Below are 2,328 nucleotides of genomic sequence, written 5' to 3' on the forward strand. Positions count from 1 at the left end.
TGGGCAGCCCCTGTGTCCACAAGACCTGTGTGACCTCACAGTGCCCATCCCTGGGGCATGCAGAGTGCCCACCCCTGCGAGGTGCAGTGAAGACAGTAGGAGCAGCAGGGGCCTGGCTTCCTGAGGACAGGCTGGGCTGCTAGAGGAAGAAAGGAACCCCCACCCACTCCATCCACCCGCGAGCCTGAAGGAAGAGTGCCAGCTGTTGGGTCCACATGGAAACCAGAGACCTGCTCATTCTGCCAGCTCTTCACCTCCTGGAAGAGTCCAGCCGACATCATTGTATCCCGTGACCAAGGCCTCCTTCCCCAAACAGTCCCCACTTGCCCCTGCAGCTCACACCCCACGCTTCCTGTCAAGCTGGACAAGACAGACCGTTATTTCTCAGGGAACCTTAAGTGAAAAACTTCCCAAAGCACATCCTGCCTTGTCCCTCCCCACCTCACCTCCCCTCCTTCCAGATCTCCAGCCTCCACTCACCTCCTTGAGCAGCTTCCTGCTCTCCCGCTGGCTTGTTTTCATCAACTTTTTAAGTTTTGTCCAGTTCTTCCTGAGGAGGGAAAAAAGGAAAGAGACACTGTGGAGTGGTTTGAGGGTAAATCCCTTTTGTTTGAAAACCCAGAAGATCCAGACAGCCTGTATGAGCTTTTTCACTGTGTCCTCTGAGCCCTGAGGTGTCTGGGACTGGGGAGGGGGCTCTCTTATTGTCACCTGGGGCCTCCATTCTCTTATCTTCTCAGCAGATGTGTTTTAAACAGTCTTAATTACATGTGGACAGAGAGTTCTTTTGTTGAAAACACTTGAAAATCTTCAATTTGGCTCAAGCCAGGATCTGTCACTTAGGGAAACTGATTCCTGAAGCAGAACCACTGGCCTAAGTTTTCAGAAAGACTCCAAGCCTCCAACCAGGTCAGACCCTATCGCCAGGGTTTGCTGTCTCCCAGGAGGTCCCAACTGACTGAAGGGCAATGCTAGCCCTGTGGGGGGTGTCTGGTCCACCCAGGTGGTGCTCAAATGGACAGAGGCCTACCCACCTGGACACCCAGCTCCATGTCTCTTTTAAACGCTGAATGGAGGGGACCTGCAGAGCCCAGAGGATCGCATGGAGTGAGGAAAGGATCCTCAGGCCCTGGCATTCCTGGGGAAAGGAAGAGAATGAGCTGTGAGGGGGAACTGGAGCCCTGCTTCCTCTGGCTTCTGTCACCTCATTGACGTCTCCTGTCCTGGATGAGACAGTAACTCAGGGAATCCGGGAAAGGCACAGCTGGAAACTGATGAAGAATACTTCCAGGGAGGAGGATTTTAGCTCAAGGTAAGGAAGGAGCCCAGGAAGGGGTGAGATTCCCACCACTGGGACCAGGAGTCAGGTCATCGAGGCACTGGCAGGAGGGGCCTAATAATTTTGCAAAGACTCAGACCACAGACTTCAAACATGAGAGCTGAGAAAGGAGAAGGGGCAGTTCCCCTGACTCCAGAGAGGAGCTCTCAGGAACTCCCACATCTTACCTTGGCCACCTGGATCCAGAGCTCCACCACCCTGGCCCTCTCCTAGGCTGTCATGCTCAGATCCCCAATGCAAGTGGTGATGACACATTCGACCACTCTGTTAAAGCGGGTCGTGGTGGCATGGATGGTGCGTGTCAGGTGTTCATTACCCCTGTTGTCACACTGGGACCAGATGGAGTCCAGGAAGTTGTGGGGCATCACTTTCTTGAAGAGCTCCTGGGGAGGACAGGGCATGTCACCCAGCCCTGCCACAGCCCAGCTCAGCGTCCGCAGCCCCCAGTCCCAGGCCGGGTCAGTGGTGAGAGCTAGAGCTCAGGAAGCTGAGAATGTGGCTTGAGGCTTGTGGGAGTCCCTGGGTGTTGCCTGTGTCCCTTGAGGGTACCCAGAACAGGATGACCCAGGACCGGATACTGTGGCACCGGGAAGTGACATTTGTTCGCCGCCCAGTCTCACTTCCTCCAAGCACCAGAACTCGGCTCCTGCTTGACCGTCTGTAGGGGCATCTCCCACCCATTCTGACCATCCTGGGGTCTGACTCCTCTTTCAGATGCACATTCTCCCAAGGCAGCAACAACCAACAGGCTTTGTTTGTCTGCCTTGAAGTCATGAACACATGAGGTGCTTATTATTGCTGAGGCTGTTGAGGCCTCCTGGTCAAATGAGTGAACTACCCAAGGACGAGACAGCACTTCAGTGTGCTCCCCTCCCCCACCAAAGCGCAGATTCTGCCAAACTTCCTCTCTGCTCCACCTCGTCCATCTGCATAGCCACTCTGCATGGCAGCTGCTCTCAGTGTCCATCTCTACTGTCCACATGAGGACA

At 54.8% G+C, this 2,328-nt stretch overlaps 1 long non-coding RNA gene across 1 annotated transcript; it reads right to left on the reverse strand.

Moving 5' to 3' along the window:
* Window positions 1-241: 241 nt before the first annotated feature.
* On the reverse strand, window positions 242-1,554 carry LOC131401741 (uncharacterized). The gene is made up of 3 exons (XR_009217918.1): window positions 1,507-1,554; window positions 481-550; window positions 242-257 (listed from the first exon to the last, which is right to left on the reverse strand). It is a non-coding gene; the product is annotated as an uncharacterized LOC131401741 (long non-coding RNA).
* Window positions 1,555-2,328: the final 774 nt, after the last annotated feature.

Source organism: Diceros bicornis (genome assembly GCF_020826845.1).
Source record: "Diceros bicornis minor isolate mBicDic1 chromosome 13 unlocalized genomic scaffold, mDicBic1.mat.cur SUPER_13_unloc_1, whole genome shotgun sequence".
Classification (NCBI taxonomy): Eukaryota; Metazoa; Chordata; class Mammalia; order Perissodactyla; family Rhinocerotidae; genus Diceros; species Diceros bicornis.